General features: G+C 41.9%; 1 long non-coding RNA gene across 2 annotated transcripts; it reads left to right on the top strand.

Moving 5' to 3' along the window:
- Positions 1-1,547: 1,547 nt before the first annotated feature.
- LOC310745053 lies at positions 1,548-22,681 on the top strand. 2 transcript variants are annotated; one of them, XR_014539867.1, is made up of 4 exons: positions 1,548-1,695; positions 3,227-3,356; positions 15,743-15,825; positions 19,466-22,681. It is a non-coding gene; the product is annotated as an uncharacterized lncRNA (long non-coding RNA). The 2 variants fall into 2 exon arrangements; XR_014539866.1 differs by lacking the exon at positions 15,743-15,825.
- The last annotated feature ends 2,188 nt before the right edge of the window (positions 22,682-24,869 follow it).

Below are 24,869 nucleotides of genomic sequence, written 5' to 3'. Positions count from 1 at the left end.
CATTTCTGATAATTTGAGTGCAAATTTATATGAACAAACACATCTTTGCATGCAGTATTGATAAATTTGCACATTTTTGCAAGCAATTCCCCCGATATACTGCTTTTTGCATATTTTTTTCACTACTTTGTTGATTTTTATGCACATGTTCCCTTGATATATACAATTTTGTAAACAATGTTTGGCTGGAGAACTGCTTTGCAAAATTCTGAAATTTGTGAAAATTGAAAGATTGCCGTGCTTCTCTTCTTGTATTGTTTCAGAAAGTGCAAATAAGATGCTTTGGGCTTTAAATGTGAGCTGAGTTGCATTTCTTCCCCATCCGTAATAGGGAAGCAATGCAGATTTACAACAAAAACATAGCTATTGTTGGAATGAGTACTAGGGGGATAAGTCCAAGACTATCCTGAAGAAATGGGGTTTGGAGAGGGAATTGAAGGAAGTGAAAGCAGCACCACCATGGCAATGGTCCATGATGGAACAGCAAGGGCAATGGACAGGATTGTGATGATGGCAGAGTTGGAAAACTGAAGGTTGCAGAGAAGGATATAATGAGAAGCGAGGGATGTTATGGTATACAAGGTTGCAAAGAATGTCAATGCAGGGGGACAAAGAGTAAATTGCTATCTACTTGTAAATCACTGGGTGATCTACAAGGCTTCTGACTCTAGATTGTTTAACAACAGCAACAACAACAAAAGCAACTTTCCCCACCTAAATTAGGTTGCTGAAATGAAGAAAGCTAAACAGTTGGCTTGCTCATCTTGGGATTCTAGTTTTTTTTGGGGGGGGGTTAAGTTATAACAAGCCTAAAGTCTTTTTCAACCCTGGTTCAAAGAGTAAGCAAAAGGAGTTTCAGCTGAACAGAGTAAGGTCCATTTATTTTTATTTAATAAATTATATGCAACTATTGATTGTAATGAAAGCCCTAAATGGTTTTCAAGAACAATTAAAATTACCAAGAAAACCAGTTAAGTAATTAAAATCATGTAATAGACTAGACAGACCTTAAAATACATTACCATCTATGTGTCATGTGTCTGGATTGACTTGCATTAACAAAAATATTTTAAGCAGGTGCTGAAAAGAGTAAAGTGACAGCATCTGCATGATATCAATAGGCAAGGAGTTCCAAAGACCAATTTCTTACAAGTGAAGAGTACTATGCTGCACCTGTAACAGTGCCAGTCCCACAGACTGAAGTGGCTGAGTGGCCCATATGGAATAAGGAGATCTTAGATCTTACATATGAAGCTAGTGAAGGAGGACATCATATGATCTGAGCAATGGAAGTGGTGAATGGTTCTGGCAGTTGAGTTTTGTATGCAGCTGAGAGGACTGAGGTATGGAAGAGAAGAGGCAAGAAATAGCCAGCTCATGAACCAGAGTTTTAACTAATTAGACGGGACACCAGCAGATATTTGAGGTGCTCCACAGGGGTATGTGATGCAGTTTGGCAACTGATTAAATGTAAGAAGCAAAGGTAACCAAGGATAAAGCCAGTGTTGCATTCTTAGTTACCAAGGTGATAATGGAATGGATGGGGAGGATGATCAGGAAGATGGAAACTTGAGAAGAAAGATAAGTGCTTCAGTCATCTATATGTCAACTTTTAAGTGGTAGTGAAACATTGTAGTAGATCTATCTGACGCACAAGTAGAGATAGAAGATGGGATAGAAGAAGAGATGCCTTGGGTAGGGAGCTACAGCTGGGTATCATTTGCATGTTGGTGATACTGAAAAGCTGTGGAATTTGATGTTCACCAAAGGAGACAACGGACAGAGAGAATAGCAGGGAATCCCACCCCCAACAACTGTGGGATTTGCCTTAGATCTTTAAATCTGAGCCAGCAGATTCTTACATTTGAGAGTGTAAGAAGATTACAGCTTTGTTGCATCAAACTATACGTTCACATAGTCCAGAGTCCTTTCCCCCCGCCATTGGGGAGCCCATTCACCTTTCTTCCATAATGGAACTCCAGATTATGTAAACTGAGATCCAGCGCCGAGGGCCTTCTGGCGGTTCCCTCATTGCGAGAAGTGAGGTTACAAGGAACCAGACAGAGGGCCTTCTCGGTAGTGGCGCCTGCCCTGTGGAACACCCTCCCTTCAGATGTGAAGGAAATAAGTAGCTATATTATCTTTAAAAGACATCTGAAGGCAGCCCTGTTTAGGGAAGTTTTTAATATTTAATGCTGTATTGTTTTAACACTCTATTGGAAGCTGCCCAAAGTGGCTGGTGAAACTCAGCCAGATGGGCAGGGTATAAGTAAATTATTATTATTATTATTATTATTATTATTATTATTATTATTATTATTATATTATCGGAGCCAGATCTGCTCATCCTCAGCAAGGTGACTGTGCTATGTGTCCATAGTCCATATCCTGAGACCTTAAAGAGGGCACAAAGGCAACAGCTCTCCCTCCCTGCTTGCCCTATAGCAACTTCTATTTATAGCCATTTGGGAATAAATTAGATCAGTCTGATTCCAGTTCAGTATGGCCATTGTAGCACCAGTGGGATGGTAGAGCATTTCCCCTTTCTATTCTGTCTTCGGGGCTGAGCTTACCAACACAACAGTCAGTGTCACAGCACACCCATAGCTACTTTGCCCTCTCACATGGACATTGCGTACATTAAGTCATGGTACCTCCTATGAGCTAGCTCCAGAGGCATATTCAAAGCTGGATTTTAGCTGCTTATGCACTGTATCTCCAGAGCCAAATGAGTGATGAGGAAGAAAATAAACATACCAATCATCTCTAGTATAGTGTGAAATCCATCTCATCTTTTTTTCATTGCACAGCAGGTAATCAAATACATATACTATAAGGCATAGCTGATGTCTGTTGCATTTGCTACACTTTATAATGAGTGGGGGAAATGTTGATCATAGGAGTAGAAAGAAAACAGATCAGAAAATGGAGTGGAATTTTCCAACTTCAGCTATATTGTAGAAACTACAAGAATCTTTCCACAGCCATTTGCTGAACAGGCTTTGAAATCCAAATATTCTTCTTCAGAAAAGGACCGAAGAAACTACAGTAGAATATGGACCTTTGGTTTTCATATTGTCCAGACTGGTTCTCACATTGCACCTCCAATTCTGCAGTTACCCAGTTCACCTGAATTGATTTGCTTACTACATTTCTATCCCATCTTTCTTTCCAGGTTTTAGGACAGTGTATAAGTTTCTCTCCCATTCCTTTCATTCTATTTTAGGTTAGACTGAGAAACAGTGAATGACCTAAAGTCACCCAGTGAGGTTCATTGGTTTCCTTGGTACAACAAGAATCACTACAGTTCCCCCTACAAGAAGGAAGAACAGCCAACAAATCCTCATGTCATATAGGTAGAGAATTAGTAAAAAAATTATTGTTCAAACTATCATGGGGATGACAGGCTATAGGTAGAGAGGTCCATAACACCCCGTGTCTCCTACCTGCAGTGCTTGATATCAGTGAAGGATCCAGAAGAGCAGTTTCATTTATTTGTCTAGTGCCTACCGCCCACTAATGCATCTTTCTTAATGGTAACATTTCCTTACTGCCCACCAGTGCTTGATGGAAGGAGGATTCAGCTTGTGCCGTGGAACCCTCTACCGCCCACCTAGAATCCTGAAACGCCCACTAGTGGGTGGTAGGGACCAGGTCTAGAGAGTTGATATATTGCTTAACATTTTTGGCAAAAACAAAAAACAAAAATGCTAAACAGTTTACAAAGATTACATCCTGTTCCTATTGGCCAGCGATAGCACAACATGGTACCTGCAGAGGTTGTTGCACTCTAATTCTTATCAGATCCCACCAGCATCAGCCAATAGTGAGGGATGGTGGGCATTAGAGTCAAGCAACATATACAGGGCACCATATTAGCTACCACTGCCATAGATCTTGTACAACGGCAGACATGCAACATCAGATCACTATCAGTGCTTTTTGGCATATAATGCCACTTTGTACAGATAAACGTATTCATATGAAACAAAGGCAGATATCATGTAAGCCATTAATTCAAAAAGACTGTCATTCACATATGAAAAGAGCAATCAGCCAGTAAATAACTAACCTGCCAAAGGAGAACAAAGCCTACATTGGCAGCAACTGGTGGCTGTTTGTCTAATGCAGTTTATTTGGCCAAAGTCTCACTAAAATGAATAGATCATCAGTCTTACATTGTTGCTCTAACAAAATTATAACCAGTCCCTGTATTTTGGGGAGCCAGTCTCATTTCTAGGGAATGGTTTCAAAACTGGAAACATTTTTTTAAAAAACTGACCCACCTTCCTTCACTTAGCTAGGGATAGCAGCAAAGTGAATATGAAACCTCTTCTCTGTGGTGTTTCCTCTATCATTTCCAGAAGGGTTAACCTACTATACCAAAAGTAACAGTGTTTTGGCACCTTGAGATGAACAGATTTTATATGACATAGGCTTGGAGTTTTAAATGAAACGGACTGTGGTCCATGAAACCACATGCCACAAGACTCCTCATTTTCCTTAATGATGCTTCTTTAACTCATGCAACTTGTCACATGGTGCATGAGGTTATGAGCATATTAGGGTTGAGGTGAACATTTTTGGTGGAAGAAAGTGAATTTGGATCCTTGAAAAGGGAACAATTTCATAGCTGGGTCAAACATAATCAAGGTTTGTTGTGGGTTCACACTTGGTAGTGGCAGATGCTTCTCATTTAACTTCATATTCTTGTTGAGATGAGTTGTTTTGCCACTAACTTCAATAGCAGGGGTAGTGGTAGGAGCGAAGGAGGAACTCCTTGAGGCAGTTAGTAGCTGCCACCTACCCAGATGACCCTGAAATGGCACTACGTGTGTTAGAAGTTAAAATAGAGTCATTCTGAGCACTGGCCAGGATAGTTTTTCTCTTGTTGCTATCATCATCACAAGAAGCAGGGTCAAAACCACACTCCTGACTGATGGGACAGTAAGCACCATTCTCCATAAAACACAGGGAATAATTATGTTTGGCCCATATCCAGAAACTGACAAAAATTACCATGGACAACCAGCATCTTTGAGATATGATCACTCTCTTTTCCTGGAGCTGTGGGGTTGAATGTTAAACTGTTAGAGGTATTAGATTATGGAAACAATCTTGGGACCAAAGAAACTCAACTAGTTCAGGGTGCAATTAGGTATTTTAGAGTGTGAAACATATTATGCAGTTTCTATCTGATGTGCCAGTTTGTGATCTCCTGGGACTTGGGGCACAGCCCCATAAGAACAGACAATTGACAAGCTACCTTATCAGGAAGAAGGCTTAAACATGTTTCCTGACATGTCCTCTTCACATGAGAGCTATGTCCAGGAAGTGGGGAGGGGAGGAGGACATGGCATGGTATCCCACCAAGGTTTTACTCAAATAAAACCCATTGAAATTAATGAAAATAACAGGTTCATTGATTTCAATAGGTCGACTATGAGTAAAACTTAGTTGAATACCACTCACAAGGCACTCTTAAACCAAATGCTTCCACTATGGCAAGGACTTTTGGCTTCACAATGGAACTTCCCCTCTCCTCCCTCCACATGCCCCATCCTTTGTGACCCTTAAATGTGCCTTCCAGAGCAGATTCAGGGAGGACACAGGTGTGTGCAGGGAGAGGACATGGCAGATCAGTTTCATGGCACAAGTGGAAATCAAAATGCTAGTGAAAGAACTTTATTGAATACCTCCCATACACCATAAAGTTTAATAGATTCAAATTAGAGAAGTGAATAGGAGCTGAGGAAGAAGTTTGTTGGTGCTTTCTGCTGTCATACCATCGGACTGATGTCCAGAATTCAGGGATGGCCTATTTTGTTTTTGGCACCTGAGGCGAACCACAAAATGGTGCCGCCTGCCAAGGAAGAAGGGCTTAATGAAGTTCTACATCAGGAACAAGGAGGGGATAGAAATCTACATTAGGAACAAGGGTGGGAGGAGACCAGCAGCACCTCCTATTTACCAAGAGGCCACTGTAAAGGCTGCTTTAGAGGGGCTGCCATAGAGATGGCAGATCCTACCTCCAAGGAGCACGCCATATCTACTGCCATTGCAATTTCAGGAGTAGCGGGTGATGCATTTCTTGGGGGCTAGATCTGCTGCCCTGCTTGGCATAGTTCATAGCTTCTCTGAAGCTGAAGCTGAGGCTCCAATACTTTGGCCACCTCATGAGAAGAGAAGACTCCCTGGAAAAGACCCTAATGTTGGGAAAGATGGAGGGCACAAGGAGAAGGGGACGACAGAGGACGAGATGGTTGGATAGTGTTCTCGAAGCTACCAGCATGAGTTTGACCAAACTGCGGGAGGCAGTGGAAGACAGAAGTGCCTGACATGCTCTGGTCCATGGGGTCACAAAGAGTCGGACACGACTAAATGACTAAACAACAACAACAGATCTGCTGCCCCTTTCGATCCAGCTGCCTGAGGCACTCACCTCACCTTGCCACACGGGTGGGCCAGCCCTGCAGAATTCAGTCTATAAAACAGTAGTGATTTCTGTGGTACAGTAGAGTTGCCCTCCTGACAACAGTGTTGTTATGGCTTACCTGGGTAGCACTGAGGCAGGGCAGCAATGACTGGTCCCTCCAGTGACCCACATGGCCCTGACCTCAGCCCCACCCTGCCCCACCCCAAGCCACCCAGCAGCAGTATACTGAGGAGCATTCCATGCTTACGCACCACCACATATGCCACTACTGCTGCAAAGTATGAGATTAGACATTTTCAGGCACAGCACCTGGCATTATTTTTGCTTGGACTGCTTTGTTATTTGCCCATTCCGTGCAGCAAGTTGGAAGTTTGGCACATTAACAAATTATCCCACACTTAATTTTGAGATGTTTTACTGCTGTTGGCTTGCTGCTGCCCAACGTCAGAAAATCAATTGTAGAACAAAGACAATGTGTGGTGGAGGTATAATTTTTCCTGGGGGGATTTTATGCTTAAACACTAGAATTTGTGTAAACACATTTTTCAAAGAAAATTAGCCATAATACTTGGCCCCCAGGTGACCTATATTTAATGTGTGATTGTGTGATATACTGGTAGTTGGGCATGGAGGGGGGGGAATCTGGCTCCTGTTGGTTTGGCATTAGTCAGAAAATGCCTATGTCCAATTACTAAGAGGTACTGGTCACCGGTAAATCTCTTAGTGGGTTGCGGTGTCCCAAGAACCAGTGTTATGAGTGGGAGGGATAGTCCATTATCAGAGCTCTAGCATGGCTCCCAAATAGAGCATGATATACTATAGATCACAGCATGCTCTAAGCAAACCGGCTTGAATCCAATAAGGTGCCCAGTATACCCTTGCCTGAGAACAAGGCCCTTCTGCTTGCAAGGAAAGAGGACTAGTTCTTGCAGAGTTGCCCTTCCCACTACAATATTTGTGTAACATTTTATGCTATTCAAGAAGCTGCTCCAACTCTGCAAAAAACTTTTGGGAAAGCAGAGAAAACCATACTTGGACTGCAGGAAAGCCCTGTGATCATAAGTCTACCTCAGGAAGTAAGTTTTCAAGTCATTATGCTTTTATTGTGACAAAGTAATCTAATCTGAATGCTTCCTTGGAGTTTTGTGGTGCTTTCCTCAAGCAAAGGGTAGGGGCTTGGGATTGTGTGACAGGGGCAAGGTAGGAATGGAAGGTTCTGAAAGAAAATGAATAAATACGTATGTCCCCCACCCCAAAATAGTGATTCATTTTTATCTCTAACTTTGTACCAGCTTAGCTATATTACAACTGTCTCTTCCTGTCTTCTTTCCATGCCCTCCCCAGTGTGCATGTAGTTCAGAATAGTTCAATGTGCTTTCAATAATAATCCTGTATTAGTTCTCCTTTCTGGAAAGCAGTGGATTCTGTCAACATATAGTGCAGGGGTCCTCAAACTTTTTCAGCAGGGGGCCGGTCCACTGTCCCTCAGACTTTGTGGGGGGCCGGACTGTATTTTGGAAAAAAAATGAATGAGGGATGATGAGCGGCGCGCAAAAGGGCTCTGGAGAGGGGCTGCTTTAAATGGCGGCCACTCGAGAGGGGCGCTCAGCCAACCTTGGCTTCTGTGTCTTGTGAGTGGCAGGGGCTAGCAGCAGCGGCAGAGGGACAATGAGGGGCCAGCACCAACAAAGCCCTGTCTCCTTCCTCCTCTAGGCAGGGCAGGGAGAAGCCAGGAGGAGGGAGGAAGGAGGGAGGAAGGAGGCACCAGCGCCACCGCTGTGTGAGGAAGAGGGAGGGAGAATGAAAAAATGTACGCGCTGGCGATCCACACGCTGGCGATCCATGCAGCGATTCTTGGACCCTCCACAGGCCGAATTTAGAAGGCAATTGGGCTTGATCCAGCCCACGGACCTTAGTCTGCCGACCCATGATATAGTGTAATGAAAGACCGCTGGGTGCTGCTCATTTAACCCTAATGCATTCTAAATGAAATTATTGTGAAATGAGTTCATAACGAAGGTAAGGCTTGAAAGTTGCCATCCTTCACTGAAAACATTCATTTGTACTGTTCCAAGTCTACTTTAAATGAAAACACATGCATTATTGTGTTGAATGACTTTCTTCCATGTAAGACTGTCTCTAAAGTCCACGACTGTGAGGAAAATCTATCCCAGTTTGCTTGGGTTTGTTTCTCTTGGAGATGCTAAGGGTTTTACATCAGGCATCCATGAGCTGATCGTCTGAAGAAAAAATGGCACCGATCAACAGATAACTGTCCCCCTTTGAGCCTGTTAGTGATTTGATTTGAGCTTCATAATTAGCGGGCACACCACGGCCATAAGGGAGCTGAATGTCACAGCTCCTTAGCTGCTGACACAAATGCAGGGAGAGGCAAGGATTTGAGGAGTGACACCTCTTATTAGCTCTCGCATAGGAAAGACGCACACCGAATGACCTACAGAGGGAAATTACTAGTTATAGCACTCTTGTGCCAAAGTCAAGCTAGCTAGACAGTCATCCAGTCAAACAATTTAATTCTTAGACAATAAAAAGGGGAACTGACGGAAGAAGACCTTTTACTTAAAACCCTTCAACAAACCAGACATGTCAATAATATTTACTGTACCTGCCATTTGCACAAATACAGAGCACAGAGACTGCTAAAACCCTTCAAGCTGGCTACACACTGTCAAATGCAGTATCTCTATTATCATTGGTATTGATTTAATGAGCATGACAATTTTGGGATGTGTGGTGGCTGGATGAAATTTGGAGGCTGCCTCTTTTAGTGGTGGAAATGTAGTAAATCCACAGCAGGCATGGCTGCAGAATAGGAAGATGTGGTAACTGTCAGCCCTCAGGTCTTCCCCCAAGAGAAGCGGTGCAAATTTGTTGCCAAATCCTGTGTCTGCCCCATGTCTCCCTCACCTCATGAATTGTGGTTTAAAAAATTATTACATGTACAAGGGATACCAGTCCCCCCCCCCCAACTTTGGACGGTCCCTGACTAGTGATGGGCAAACCCGTTAGTCTTTGTTTCTCTTTTTTCCAAACTTAAGATTCGATTTCTTCATCAATTTGCCAGTTTTTCTTTTAACATTCCCCATGGAAATTTGCATGCATTCTCTCACACATTTCTCCTAATATATGCTTCCTCTCCCTGTCTCTTTTTCCTGGCATGTCATGTCTTTTAAATCGTAATCCTGAGGGCAGAGACGGTCTTAAACTTAATCTTTGTAAATTTCTTTGGGAACCTTTTCAGCAAAAGAAAAAGAAAGGTAAATGTGTTATCTGTGTGCCTCTTCCACAATTTACAGTATGTGGATAGGGAGTGCTGCAAGCATTGTAAGATGATTAGGCTGCAGGCAGTTTCTTACAAAGTGCTGCATATATATATATATATAGAGAGAGAGAGAGAGAGAGAGAGGCAGGCAGGCAGGCATTCATAAATAGATGCATACTTAGAACAGGGCACTATATTATTCAATACAGCCTGTTTCACATGGTTATAGCCAATATCTTTGTAGGCAGTGGTCTGAAATGTTTTATTCTCAGTTCTTTAAAAATTGCTTCCCTTGCAAAACAAAACAAAACAAAACAAAACTGGATGAATATTGTATCTGCCCCTCCATTTTTTAACAGCAAAAAAACCTATTGAAGCCCTTTTACTCTTCATGGATTTTGCCTCCCCCTTTTGTGCCCCCTTCCTCTTGCTTCTCATTGACAAGCCCGCCCATTCTGTTTCGACAATATGTTGTTATTAATCAATAAGCTGACTTATGGCACCTGTCACCCCAGAAAGATGCTGTAGAACGGCACAATATGGGATTGGGGGGGATTAAAGTCTTCTGCCTGCATATTCGTGCACTTCACTCTTGTATTAATTGTTTATTTCGCAGCAGGTGTGCCTGTAGAACAGCTGGCGCCCCGACTAAGCCCTTCATCTGGCACATGCCAATTTGACAATTGGAAATTCTCTCAACTTTGTAAGCAAGAGTCTGCCTTGAAAGCCCCAGGCTGTCACTCAAATCCCACAATGCTCAATTGCTCTTGTTCCTTCATGCACCTGAAACTCCCAGTCAAAAGACTGATAGCAACAAATGCTGCCATTTGAGCTTACGGAATCGGAAGCAAAGACATCTGGCAATAAAGTCTTCAAATAATGTCTTGCATGAGCCGCACTTGGTAGCTTTTAAATCCAGTTATACTGGATTCATTGTTACTACTTTTGAAGCGGTCAGGTTTTCCAAAAGGCTACTTGTCCAATAAGGCTTCTGCTAAAGCTGTAGATAATTAACCTGTTTTAGGCAATTATCTTACTCCCAAAGCTGTATTGATCATGATACACTTAGGACCAGTTCCCCAGCGTTTTTGTTGAATTTAAAAGTAGCTGCCACGGGCTCCAAGGAATAACTCATTTTCCTAAATCTCCCTTCTCTTTTATGTGTATCGTGTTCTTTTTCTGTTCTCTTTCTTTTACTTTCTTTCTCTCACTTGTCTTTTTTATTATATATTTTAGAAAGTTGTTGTGGATTTGGACGTCTCTTAAGATATTAAGCAACAGCTTTTTGTCTGTTTGGATACAATGAGGTGCCATTTTGAATCAAGATGGTGAAGATACTGAACCTTTCAAAATTAGTCTGATTTTAAACAGTGATTTCAAAGCTGCACTGATTTGGGGGTTTCTTAGAACTCCCGAGCAACGAGACTACTAGTAGTGTAATAATAAGAGGGAAAGGACCTGGGAAAGAATTAGGATGCGGGTGTTGGGGGTGAAGACATGGTCCTGGTCCTGTTTCTTCACATGAAAAAGGCTGGTTCATGCCACTCTGTCTCAGTCTGTTGTGCAAATCACATAGGCTGAGTTCTACATAACCTTTCCTTCTAGTATTTGCTCTCTTGGATTGGGGGCAATAATCAGTGCAACATCCAAGTGGTGCATCTTGTCCAGACTGACGTACCCCTCAGAGGAGATGATAAACCTTTTCTGAATTTAAGAAGATTTAGGAACCTGCCAACTGAATAACACTATGTGATCCATTCTGCCTTTTGTCCTAAACTGTCCCAACTATTTTTCCACTACCGTATTTCTATTCAGTGCAGTCAATAGGGTTTTTTGTTTTGTTTTTTAAAGGCAGCATTGGAGATTATAATGTAAGGAGAAGCACATACTCTTAGAATTCAGGAATGAATACAGCAAAGATCAATCTTGTATCAACTGAACAAGCTTTTTTTTATCACTTGACAACCAAACCATATATCCAATAAGTTCTGCACCGTAGTCATTAATTGTAGACATGCTCCCAAGGGGCCCTTATCAGCTAGTAAGAAAAAACTTTAAATGTTTCTGTTGCGGTGTCACTCCAAAGATATGTCCACTGTACACATTTCATGAACACCACCACATAGCCCTGATAAGCTTTGAGACCAAGCATTACTTCTGTCATCTCAGTTTGACAAATAATATTTTTCTGTCTGCCAGGGAGCTGCTTTGGTTGACCTTCAAGAAATGCCATCCTCCAGACAAGGCACTAAAAACTCGGTCCCTTTTAGCCTGCATTAGAAGGCTAGAGATTTTGCGACATTTTGAATCATTGGAAATCAGCTGTGCACCTCTGTATCCCATCCAAAGAAAATCAATATGTCCTGGAAATCATAAGAAATGCTAATCTTAAAACACACAAAATTGCCGAGCGTAAACAGGCTCAGAGCAATATAGATTCAATCCATTATAAAATTGAGAATAACTGAACAAACGGATGAAATATTGTTCTAAGTGATGATACAGACACACAGGAGAATTCCAAGGGAGGCACAGAAGTTTGTAACATTACTAATAATTCCCCAAAATCAAACCTCCTTGTTGGATCCCTTAATGGATAACAAAAATAATATGATTTCTTTGTAATATTGTGTGTGATCGGCTTGAATATATGCAGTTGATGACAAAGTGGTATAAACATGCATTAAAAGTTTGATGTACCTTAAAGTAGCTTTGGGCATTGCAGTATGGTGTATAGATCAGCATTATTTTGCCTATACAGTAATAACTTGCAAAGCAATAACTTGTGTTCCCTGTCCAACAAGATTTTGACCTCCACACATATTTGGAACTTATGCACCCCATGGGGGGCAGATCACAACTTTCTTTATTCTTATGTTATACTGGAAACACAAAACAGTAGAAGCTTAAGTCACTTATACATCAGATGTCAGGGATTGGCTGGATGAGAAACAGCAGCAAGTAGTCCAGGAGGGCACCTGAGGGGGATGGAGACTTTGAACCAGGTTCAGACTGGCGAGACAGGGAGGAATCATCAGCAGAGTGAGGGTGAAGGGGAGATGCTTCAGGTAGCCACAGACACTGATAGAGAAGGAGCAGGGACTGTGTCTTCTGCTCTGCAATACAGTCCGGATTCAGCTCCTTCCCCTCCCCTACTCTCAGCACAAGAAAGAAGGGTCAGGAAAAGGCTAGAACAATTGAGAAAAGATGAGTCACAGCGGGGGGAAAATGCAAGGAGGGAGGTACAAATAAGGGGGAGAGCAGACGGAACTTTAGCTTCTGCAACTGACTTATCTGATGGATGTGCTGGGTGATGACTTCTTGATTACTGAGCAATAAAGTTAATTACTGCAAGCACTGTGCCTAGTTCTGCTTACAGTGTCGGACAACAGATGGAGGGGTTTTTCTGGTAGCCTGATTCTTGTAGCATGAGAAGAGGCACCCAACCCATTTACATAAGTTCTACTTATGTTCTACTACCTTCACTGTCAGACATAGAATGCCATGCTCAGGCTTCCCACAGGTATCTAGTTGACCATTGTAAGAAGAAGATGCTGGACTAGACAAACCTTAGGCTTTTCTTATGTTCTTATGTAATATTTTTACCTGGAATTATGCAAGCCATATGTACAAGTTCTTGAGAATGAATGAATGAGCTATGTGCCCCCTAAACTAGAAGTCGGTAACCTGTAGCCCTCCTGTTGTTGTTGGGCTCCAAATCCCATCAGCTCCAGGCAGCATGGCCAATGACCAGTTGATGGGTGTCCAGCAACATCTGGTCCAGCAACATCTGGAAGGCCATAGGTTTCTCAGCCAGGCCTAGATCAGGGACAGCCAAGGTAGTGCTCTCCACATGTTATTGGACTACAACTTCCATTATCCCAAATTGTTGGCCATGTTGTCTAGGGCTTATGGGCTTGGAGTTGAGCCACAACTGGAGGTTACCATGTTGGCTATCCCTGTCAAGATACTGAAACACACAATCAGAATCTGATCAGAAGGTCTGCCCATATCAAGTGCCTGAAGAAGATTGCAGCTGCTTCCATCTTTGTGACTGCTCTCACATAACTCCAGGAACTAGTACGGCTTACAGTATATGGCCAAATCCCACTGATTTGGGAGGCGTGACATTTGCATGCTATATAAATAAAACTTCAGAATGTTCCTGGATCCTGAAAATTGTAGAAGCCACCATGAAAGGGGAGGTAACCACATTGCCTCGGGCATGTCTACCATAATAGGACAGTAAGTGGGATATGCAGGACAAACTGCAATTGTCTACATATTGAGAGTCAATTTTCTTCCGTAGATCCTCTAGTACATTTTTTTTTAAATCCATAAATATCATATTTTCCCTGGCATTAAACCACAATGTTTTGCTAGTGCATCCACTGAAATTATGAATACTGTAGGTAACATGATTACACAGGTTCTTGGCTGTCATGGACCAGAAGAGATGAATTTCATAACTCCGTCTCCTCTGCATGCTGCATTTCATGACCTATTTTATTTTCTTTAAAATATTTGCAGAATAATCCTATACATGTCTAATTGCCAATGCTCTGTATAGTCCAGTATCCTGTTCTCACAGTTGTCAACTCAAATATAAGTCCCATTCATTTCAATAAGGCTTACTCTCAGGTAAGATGGCATAGGATTGAGCACTTGCCCATTAGTCTATGAGCAAGACTGACCCCCTTAACATGTCATCAATGCCTTAGCATGTTATGAACCCTCTTCAGTGATGGACCTTGATTTGTGGGTATGGCTATCCCTCAGCCCCACTGCAACACACCAACCCCAAACCCATCCATTGCATGAGAACAGAATTATTGTGTTACTGGCAACAGATTTTAAGGACTAACTGAAAACTAAGTAACAAAAAAACCCCCTGTTTTCCAGTTGCCTGGAACGGGTCTACTTTCAGTGTTTCTATTCTTTCAAAAACCAGGACCAATATTTGACAGTTGCACCACACCTACATGGTAGCAAAATGAATACACTGAGGCTTATTCATTATAACTCATTGTATAATAATGTTTCAGAGAAGGTTCGGTAAATCCATTTTCCCTTAGAGCACCCCAGCACAAAATTGCCCCGGTTCAGTCCTAAATGCATGTATAGAATAGTAGAAAGTGAAATCTTGGAACCATCAGGACCCAATTTTTCTGCCCTTCATTTGCAGCTATGGGAACAGCTATCTAGATTTAATTTTAATATGTCACCGTTTTTTCCATTTAGATCCAATAAATAGCTGCAGGATATTCAAATAGCTTCCACCACCTGAGACTTATATAATGTTCCAGGGCAATTTGCCTGTTATTTTCGAAAAGCCAGATTAGCTGCAGGTCTGATTGAGAGATGCTCACTTAAGAATATGAACACAGTAGTTCAAATATTATTTATTAGGAGAGAAAATAATTGCAGGGGAAAGTTGTCTAGCAACTTACTCAAATGCACACACAGAAACACACACACACACAATGTATACAATTATTCTTCTGTCTGATTTAAGAAAAACTGTGACTAATTATACTGTCAAAAAATAATCTAGCTAAAAGACCAGACTTGGTGGGAACTGTGGATTCAGCAGCATGGGTTGTGCTTTATTTTATTTTATCTAACACCTCACAAAAGGATATTAATAATTTTGTATTAATGTACAGTTTAAAAGCCTCCTCTTATCAGGAAGTTGCAAGAAATCAAATCTGACATATAGTCTTTCATTTCTTGCCTGCCTACATTGATTTGTTACCTGGTGTGAGTTCTTGCAGAAGAGTGGAAAACAAGCCTAAAATCATAACAGTCTTCTTATCTGCATTTTTGTACAGTGGGTTTAGCTTTGCAACTGCAAAGGGAAATAAGGAGGCTGGGTGAACTGGGCCCCATATATTAATGTAACAACAGCAGCAACCGACCGGCACCTGGAAACCATGGTGTGGGCTATTCTGTGTCCAGACCCAGGAATAAGGAGGCCAGATACTGGTGATGGTATCTACAGTCACATTTTCTTTAAACTTCAGGGCCCCACAACTCCAGGCAGATGTGGCAGGTAGACCTCAAGACTGTTCCATCTGGCCACCAGAAAAGCCCTTCACTTTCAAAGGTATTACATTATCTAACCTGAACCTTTCCTGCACCTCCCTATCAGTAATGTGACCAACTCTGATCACAAAGTCATATGTTACTGGATTATCTTGTTGCTGTCCATTGGCCAATAATGACTGACTCCCCATCCCTCTATAGCACAGCAGCATCATCACCTGCTGGTGCATCTGGCACTAAGGTTTGATTAAGAGCAATGACAATGGTTTGGAGCAAAAAGAATAAGCAACGAAGTCCCCACAATCACAATACACTATTATTATTTTTGTAAAAAATGATTTGTAACAAGGGCACGTTTTATAATGTCATCCAAAAAATTTCCCATCAAATTTCAGAAGCAGCAGAGTGAAAAATATCTAATGCAGGGTCTCTCTGTATTTTGAATAGAAACCTATGGACAGTTACTGTACTTGGGAATAAAGCCCATTGAATTCAATGGGACTTGCTTCTGTATAACAGCTGTTGATGTGGATGATAACAAAAAGTGAATGCCATCTTAGACTGCATTAACAAAACAAACATATCATGAGAAGCAATAGTTCCATTCTATTCTGTGCTGGTTATACTGCATTTGGAGTATTCTGTCTGGTTGTGGGCACCATATTTTAAGAATGACTTTGACAAAAACCAGTATGGGTCCAGAAGAGGGAGGCTGCTGAGCAGGATAGTGAGGGATCTTGAAACCAACTCCTGTGAACAGTGCTATTTTTCTAGAAACAGAGAAGCCAGAACTCACCATTGATACCTCCCTTGTTCTCTTGCAATGGCAATGGAAATGGCACCCATTTGAGAGGTGGTGGAATTGAGTTCCAGTTGGAAAAAAAGCTCTGTCCATGAGAAAGAGCTGGTGATGTTTAACTTCCTTAAGAGAAGATTTAAGCGGAGACATGATAGCTGCCTTCAAACACACAAAGAGCTGCCATACAGAAGATGGAGCGTGCTTGTTCTGCGTAGCTCCAGGAGAAAGGACTAGAACTAATATGTGGAAGTAGATTTTGACTAAACTTTAGGGTACCCTTTCTAATGGCAAGGGCTGTGTGGGAGTGAAACAGAGTATCTCAGAAGGTGATGGGACTCTTCATAGTTGCAGATGTTCAAGTAGAGGCATAAAGCTATCTGTCAAGGATCTTGATTCCTGAACTGAACAGGGGTAGGAATAAATGATCTCAAAGTTTCTTCCCACTTCCATGATTCTTTGCATATGACTAGTCAATCAGTCTTTCTTGTCACTGCGACACATTTTCTCCCCCCCCCCATCTCCCAGGCACATCTTATAATTCATATGCTTCCTGGAGAGTGAACTTTAACCTTTCTGCAAGTCTGACCGCAGCACTCAGATCAGCTCTTTTGATCAGTGCTCATTGGAATACATAGTAAAGCTTTCAGATGTGCTGGTGTTTATAGGGCTATTTTTCAAAGCTACAAGATAAATTTGAGCCTGGAACATCAGCGTGTGTGCTTAAGGGTGCCAAGTGCTCATTTTTTAATCATTGAAGGAAAGCAGCTTGCAGGTTGGGAGGAAAATACTAAAATTGTGCATTAATCAAGCAGGGGTTGACCAATAGATCACAAATACTGCACAGTGCAGAGCTGTGCATTTCCAGCTTTTTAAATGAAGAAAAAAGTAAATGCTGAGAAGTGAGATGGGAGATCTTTCAAAACATATCCTTCACTCTGCTCTATTGACTAGAGCCAGTCACAAGGAAATTTACCATAATTTGGAGGAATGAAATGAAACCACATTTAAGATCATTCTTAAGGAAAATAGAGAATATTCCTTAGTGAATTATTGCCTGGCATGCAGCCTTACCTTAAGGCTTCAGCAGATGGTAAATCACTTTCTAGAAGTTTTGTGCTAAGTTTAAAGCAAGCACAAGAAATAAATGCATATATTGTTTCTAAACTCTTTTCTACCACTATTTTAAATGAATCTTTTCTACTATTTGTGGAAACTGCTTGGATCGTTTGATTGTTTTGTTTGATTGAGCAATATATAAATCTTGCTAAATAAATTAAAATACCTAAGAACTACAGGCAAAATTGCAAATTTCACAGCAGTAAATGCATGTTTGCCAGGAAAGAATGGTTGAACAGTGTGCTATAGTAAATCCAAATTTCATAATAAGGCTATATATGTATATGTTGCACGTGTCTGAGCCATGTATTTGGGCCCCCTCAGATGTTTTGGATGACAAGTCTGCTTATCTTAAATGGTCAGAAGGCATTGAGGCCTGACCACAGCCCTGGTCAGCGATCCGGCAGCCAGCTGGGGAGGACTGCAGGCCTGCCTGCAGACTGGCAGGCAGGCCTGGGTCCAGCGACTCCCCAAGGGCTGGGCCAAACAGCCAATGGGCCTTGCTTGGGTCTGCCCCCTGGGAAATAAATTGAGGTGAGCCCAGCACTCCTTCTCAGTTTTTCTGTTTGGACAACAACTCCCATTAGTCCAAAATACAGTCGTACCTCGGAAGTAGAATGGAATCTGTTCCAGAAGTCTGTTCGACTTCCAAAATGTTTGAAAACCATAGTGCGGCTTCACAATCAGAAGCCACAGAAGCCCTGTGGGATATTTGGATTCCAAAGAACATTCACAAACTGAAACACTCAGTTCCTGGTTTGTGGCATTCGGTAGCCAAAACGTCCAAGTACCAGGGCATTCAGGATCCAGGGTACAACTGTATCTGGAGAGCACCAAATTGGCAAAAGCTCCTCTAACCATTACACTTTGCTGACATTTTTTCATTGCTAGACATACACTTAAAACACCTTAGGTGTACACCTAAAACATAATGTAGGGAACAGCTCTTCTATCCCATAAAAGCAGGGAGTACAGAACCAGATGCACCAGTATCTGCAGGAAGAATTAGCTGAAAGGCACATTTCAGATTCGCTTAAGTATTTAGAGGGAAAGTAATCAAACAGCTAAGTGAAAGCCTGGGAGGATAATTATAATTACATTTTGTTAATGTAGTACTGTGAATGTAATGAATGCTTGGTCAACATTTCTGCTCTCTCTTTGTAAATGCATTTCTGAACTGCATACCAACATCTCTGCAAGGGAAGAATCTGAAGTTGTGTGTATGTGCTTAAGATCACAAGAAGAGTATAAACTGGATCTGACCAATGATGCAACGCATTATCTGACTGTTCAGCCCTCGCTTTGTAACATTTCAGTGTACCGCTTCATTAAGTGATCATTCTGACCCTGGGCATGGCTCTTACGTCTCCAAATAATGCCAGGCTAAGTGTGCATTGCTTCTTGCATCTTCCCTGCCATTCTTCTGGACATTGGCAGAGGTTTTCAGAGCAGGAAGGATTGTTGCTCTTATCCAGCCTGGCCTCATTTAATTACAATCCAGCCTTCACTTGTGTTCACTTGAAGCCTACTGAATCTCATTAACTCCAATTGGACTAAATTGGCTTATATCCAAATGCTTCTGCTTGATTGGCTTGTGGATGGGACCACTAGTCTTCTGCATCCCCTCTAGTTATTATTAAGCTAAAGTCGGCTTGTGCTTAAACAAATTCCAGCCTTTGGAGAGCTGTTTGAAGAGTGTGGCATATTGAGATTCCACAACTTTCCCTGGACGCCTCTTGCAATCTCTGCTCACCCTCATTAATAAATATTTGTCTCTTATTTCCAGGTTTAGTTTGTGTTGATCTCCCAGTGGTCCGTCTCAGCCAACTTTCCGTCTCTTACCACGGCAATTTCAGATCCTTCACAGAACGGAACCCAATAAGCAAACAAACAGAGGAGGCATTTACAACCACTACCTGCTGCTAGCTGACAAATACCCTGAAGCAGAGGAACACAAGCGACAATGTAAAGGATGAAAGAAAAGATGGCCTCTTGGTAGTAAACTGTGCCTGAATTTGAGCAGCAGTAACTTTCATGAGGACAATATAGCAATGCACTGTGGATAAGGGAACACACACAGACACACGTGTGTGTTTGTGTGTGTGTGTGTGTTGCACTTTAAAACTATTGTCTTCCCATTTCAGTCAACATTAGAATATTGGGATATATACACCAGAAGCCTCCTGATGTATATTTTGCTCTAGGGAGGCTTAGTTTGGTCAGAATCGAGTATATACTTTCAGAGTTAACACTAAATACATTACTTCTGGTAAATGAGCCACCATAGCTGCTAGAGGGCTGTGAAAATTTGTGTCCCAGACTTTTTAGACTTGTCTACCAATGTACTATCTGCAGCCAAAGCTGAGCATTGGTTGACAGATGTGAAATAAATTGGCATTATTTTCAGCTCTCCTGCTCCACTATCATGGTGTGTGGTTTTTTCCCAGTGGGTAAAATGTAATGAACTACCACCCTGTGGTTTTATATAGCCTTCTCTGTTTTCTCCTAATTGGAATAAATGCAAAATTGATCATTGTATTTGTTTGGATAGCTCTAGAAGTAATGGATTGATGATACACTAGGGATAGTGTCTACCCCAAGGAGAACCCCACTTTGATGCATGTGTTAAGTCCTATGCATGTGTTTTCTCCTCGTGCAAAGAATGTGTAGACAGGGGCAGATGCAGATTTAGGCCAGTGTGTGACTAGTTCCACTACACTGCTGTAGGTGCAGAGCCATGGGGACTCTGCAGGGCGTCACAGGTATGATGTAGTGAATTGAACAGAACAGAAGGTGAAAGGCAGGGGGCGTTGAATTTTGGCCTCGCACAGGGCGCCACTGAAATTTGAAAGACCAGCGTCTGCAAGATGCCACCCATCTCCATGACCTCCACTGTTAGACTCGGCATGTTGACGCTGAATGTCTGAACACATACACATTCACCTGCTTAACTGAACATACTGAACATGTGCAGTCAAGACTCGATCGCAGAGGGGATTTTTAAGAGCATTCAGACAACTGCACAAAGAGTTACCCTTCAGCTCTTCATCAACCTGCAAAGGTTGAGAGTGGAGCCGATGAGGGTTAGTTGGTGGGGTGTGAATCCTGTTTCCTGCTTTCTAACATCTGGATAGAGCTACAGGTAGGCTTCAACTATTGTTGCCGTCTCATATATGATGGCTTGAAGCATTGTGGGTAATTGCAACTGTTACTCAAATACTGCACCACAGATACAGCATAAACTTCATTTATATACTTGGGCATTATTTTTCAAAATGCCCCTCGGTCTTGAATAACAAACTTTTCCTGTGCTTTAAGATACGAGAGGCCCATTTATTCTCCTGCACATGAAACCTAGACATGGAGTCTTAAAGTACAGCCTGCCAACATGCCAAATGAATGATCGTTTTATAATGAGGGCAGTGTTGGACTGCAAACACAGCACAGCCAGCTAGATTTAGTTCACTTGCAACCTTTACAGCCACCTAAATCTAATCAGTATAACATCCAGCCATTAATAATTTTGTTTGGGAGTCTGAAGTTTCTCCAGCTCAACTTCCCATCCTTGGTAAATGAAGTATAATTCCTCAGTTTAATGGCATGGAGGATAATATAAAATGAAGGATGATCTAAAGTGTGCAATATATATTAAAATTAGGGATGGGAAGAACATCCCTGCTCTGCTTTGTAGTTAATTTGATTTTAAATATGGAATTCGGATCAATCACAGATAGGCTGTAAGGTCATCCACATGCACCATTGTTACTTGGTGGCTTCCACAAACTGCTCAACACAGATGATGGCTTCTCCACAACCTCAATTTCCCTCCCAAAGTTATCTGAGGATGGCCAGTGTAAGTCTGCACAGCCTGCACAACCTTTGATGCCTCCTGCCACACGGGAATGATCGTTCCCATAATGTCAAAAGTCCCAAACATGTACCATAGCATCTCCAGCCTCCATACACGTTATAGCCTTTGTGGCTAGATAATCTTTCACCTGTCTCCTTTATGCTGCATCACAGAATCAGGGAGAGTGGTGAAAGGGCAGCATTAGCCTAGGAAGTCGCATCATCCACCCCTTGCCCATGTGCTCCCCATTCAGTGTTATCGGAACAGTATGAACTGCAACCAGCAGGACTAGCGACCATACTACCTGAGTCATGTAAGAACCAATGGCAAGCCTCACTGATTCCAGGACAATTGCGTTTGGAAGATCCTGTGTACAGAAAGGTCTCACCAATGTTCTCCATGGAATTTTTGGATTGCCTTTTGAGCCCAGTACACTGTTCATGGACACTTGCCCATGAATATTCAGGCATGATGACAGATGTGTGGTGGTTGACTTTCTAACACGTCCAGGTTTCCGAATGCCCGACTATGCATCTGAAATTAAGACAGAGATCACTGCATGTACAGTTGAATATTCAAGCATGCTGAACATTATATGTATAAAAATGTAAACAACAGGCAAGGGACTTGGTTCCTAGCTGCGAACAAGGAAGAAAAACATCCTGTAACTGCTATGGTTTTTATTTGTAGCCACTGATGTGAAATAATCCTTAGTATCACATTAAATGTAATGTGCTTGGAATGTTGCACTAAGAAGAAAATGTGCATGGTTTGCCCAGTGACTAAGAAGGGGGCTTTTGCTGCCCTTTTTAGCAAAGACTTGTGCCACTGTGGCAAATACAGAATACATTTCCATAGTTTACAGGTTGCCACTTCTTAGCTTCAGAAGGCATTTTAAGACCTTCTCTATCAGACCATACCTTCTCCCTCTAGTCCAGTTTTCTGTTTTGCACTGTGGCCAACCAGGTGTCTTGAAGAAGCCCACCAGCAAACCTCAGAAGCCATCCATTGCTACTCTTTCCTCATAAACAGGCATGCAGAAGTACACTGCCTTTGAAGATTGAAGTTCCCTTTCACTATTGTCCAATCTTCATTTCAGTCTCACATCTTTGCCTTGGAATGTACAAAGTAATAAATAAATACTGTTTTGAAACTATGTGTTTCCTGGTCTCCATAAACTGTGGCTAAGATGGCATGTGTGTGGAATGCTCTCTCCAGGGAGGTTCGCCTTCATTCTATATTTTTAGGCACGAGGCAAAAACGGTCCTCTTCAACCAGGCCTTTAACTGCTTAATATCCCATAGCCTTTTAAATGTATCTGGTTTACTTATTTACTTGTATTTTATACAGTGGTACCTCAGGTTAAGAACTTAATTCATTCTGGAGGCCCGTTTTTAACTTGAAACTGTTCTTAATCTGAGGTACCACTTTAGCTAATGGGGCCTCCTGCTGCCACCGCACCACCAGTGCACAATTTCTGTTCTCATCCTGAAGCAAAGTTCTTAACCCGAGGTACTATTTCTGGGTTAGCGGAGTCTGTAACCTGAAGTGTCTGTAACCCGAGGTACCACTGTATTGTATTTTACTCTGTGAACCACGCTGGGATCTCCTAATGAAGGGTGGTATGCAAATTTAATAGACAAAGAAATAAAATATGTTTGTAGTATGGCTATACTTGATCACCTACCAAACCCAATACACACAGGACTGAAAAAGAAACAATTCAGAGGGCAGAGCTAATTATTGTCTTTTGCCTCTGTCTCTTTGTTACTCCTGGACAACAGTACAGTCATTTAAATGCTGAAGCTTAAAAACAGATCAATATGCACTACACAGAGACAGTATTTGGCAGTAGTGGCCAAACTGGGAAACCGCATGAGGTTCAGCAATAAGAAAGCAGGATTTGGTGCCTCTAAATCCAACTGCTGCTCTCCATGCCATATCATACCCATTCTAATTAATGTTCAAGTAATGGAGTTTACTATGGATCTGCAAAATCTGCTCTGCATTAGTGTATGAAACCACACTGTGCTAAGCCAAGGGAGAGCATTAGGTTATACGAGCTGGTGATGTTCTGAAAGAATGACAAGCCTTTAAAATAAGAATATCTGGTGGACCGCACCACTCTCCAGTGTAATATGGGAACGGGTCTTCTCTGTACCTCAGGGCCACAACAATGTAACAATACCAGAAACATGCAGTTTCTGTACTTAAGGGGGTGCATCTTCCATATGTCCATAGATATTAAAGTTGGTTTAGAGATACTACGTTTGTTTGAGGGATCAGGAGCCCTGTGGAGAGCTTCCCACATCCCATCCATTTTATTTTATTTTTTACAAATTCCAATATGTCCATCTCACTGCAGATCATCATCACATTGTATTGCTGTAGGAATATGAAATCTAGTCTACTTATTACAGTAGATCAGGAATGGGGAAGTGTGACCCTCTTTTTTTCAATTTTATTTTATTAAATTTTCAAAAGTTTAACATATGCATAGTATTTTTTTCCCGTTTGCTTTGTCAACTTCCCCCCCTGTTTTCCATGGTGTTTTTATTTCTCCCCCTCTGCTGCATCCTATCTTCTATCTCTTATACCATAACAATATTACTATAATCTCTAATTTCTTCTGTCACTCATAGTTCAACTCCTACTCACGAGTTCATCATACTACAGTGGTACCTCTGTTATGAACTTAATTCGTTCCAGAGGTCCGTTTTTAAGCTGAAACAGTTCTTATCCTGAGGCACGCTTTCGCTAATGGGGTCTCCCACTGTGTGCGCGCCTCTGGCGCACAATTTCCATTCACATCCTGGGACAAAGTTCGCAACCAGGAACAGCTACTTCCGGGTTAACAGAGCTCGTAACCTGAAGCGTTTGTAACCAGAAGCATTCATAACCAGAGGTACCACTGTATAATATTTCTTTAACTAATCCAAAAAAGGCTTCAATTCTTCCACAAAACAATGGTCATCAAGTTTTCTTTTTCTGGCTGTTAACTTCGCCAATTCTGCATAGTCCATCACCTTGTTTTTCTATTCTTCTTTGGTGGTAGCTTCTTCCTCCTTCCATTTTTGTGCATAAAGAATTCCAGCTGCTGTTGTTGCTTACATAAACCTTGTAATAATCTGAAGTGTGTTCCTCTTAATGTTGTTGAATGACATATCTCATCCTCCTTGATCACTGGCCATGCTCTCTAGGCTGATGGGAGTCTCAGAAAACTTCACTAGAAGTTTGCCAAATGGGTTGCTTTGATCAGAGTGGCACACTCCCTTTCCTTTTTCTCGTCTCCTTTCTTAGTAAATCAGAGACACCTATGTTGCAAGTACACCGGGCAGTG

The sequence above is a fragment of the Podarcis filfolensis genome, assembly GCF_964270895.1.
Source record: "Podarcis filfolensis genome assembly, chromosome: 11".
Taxonomy (NCBI): domain Eukaryota; kingdom Metazoa; phylum Chordata; class Lepidosauria; order Squamata; family Lacertidae; genus Podarcis; species Podarcis filfolensis.
This window is presented reverse-complemented; position numbering and strand designations above follow the sequence as displayed.